Source organism: Artibeus jamaicensis, unplaced genomic scaffold (genome assembly GCF_021234435.1).
Source record: "Artibeus jamaicensis isolate MK-2021 breed Jamaican fruit bat unplaced genomic scaffold, CSHL_Jam_final contig_466, whole genome shotgun sequence".
Classification (NCBI taxonomy): Eukaryota; Metazoa; Chordata; class Mammalia; order Chiroptera; family Phyllostomidae; genus Artibeus; species Artibeus jamaicensis.
Window position 1 is genome coordinate 6183119 of NW_026521844.1, and position 1173 is coordinate 6184291.

Below are 1173 nucleotides of genomic sequence, written 5' to 3' on the forward strand. Positions count from 1 at the left end.
TCACGAAATTGTAATCGGTTTATCCAAATCTTGTATCTTTCAGTGTTCCTTTTCTCCTCAGCCAACACTTCAGCAGTTTTGGGTTTTTCAAATGGTAAGGTAACCCAAACATTAACTTCTTAAGAATCTAATCACTTGGAAATCATATTTTTTATAAAATAAAATATATTTTAATGTAAAATCCTTAAAGGGGCTATCAGCCTTCAAAACTTTGAAGATTTTATTTGCTTATTTGTTTGTTGATATAGATTGTCTGAATTTCTACAACAAATCCTTAAAATTAAATTACATTACAATTTTGAGAACATAAACACAAGTTAAGGAGAATACAATTCATCATTGCATTTTACTTAATAATTGAATTTTAGAAAATTTAGAAATCCTGTTTGATACATAATTGAAAGATTAACATATTTTAAAATATAGTTTTCTGAAGCTTCATGGGCTGTGGTATCTTAACTTGTTTCATACAATGTATTTATTTGTATTTGTTTTATAAAATTATAGAATGCTGCTAACCTCTAAAAATTAAGATAATCTATGTTAAAATTACTTTACACTGACTTTGGCTTATTATGAACATTAAATGCCAAAAGGAAGTAACAGAAAAAGAAAAGAGAAAAATGTAAAAAAAGAAAGAACAGTATAACAGCTCAAAAATTTTACAGAAGCAATTATAGCAAAATCTGGTACATAATAACAACAATAAAATAAATATACATGTCTTGTATTTAGGAATAAAAATAAGTGCAAATTTTTAAAGGGTATACAGTTTGCTAATTGCTTGCAAAAGAGATCTTCCAAGTTAAAAAGAAATAACAGTGAAACTAACAGACATAATTTGTTAAGAAAGCCTAATTGGTACACAGAGCAGTCAGCTGAGAGAGGTGTTTGACCCCCAAATTTATTGTTTCAATTGCCATAACAACAATATTTATTGGCATGTTGCTTACAAAATTTTCTGGTTCCATACTTGCATAGTTCATGAACTTTGTACCAGAAGGCTGTTTTGTCATTTGCTGTCAGGAGCTTCCTTGCTTAGTTCATGCTATTTAACTTTCTTTTACCTCTACAAGCTGCTGAACTGACCCCTGTCAGTAGCCCTGTAAATTGTAATAGACTATCTTTTAGGTTCTCCTTCAAAAGTCAAGTTCTCTGTCTCAGACCCTGAGG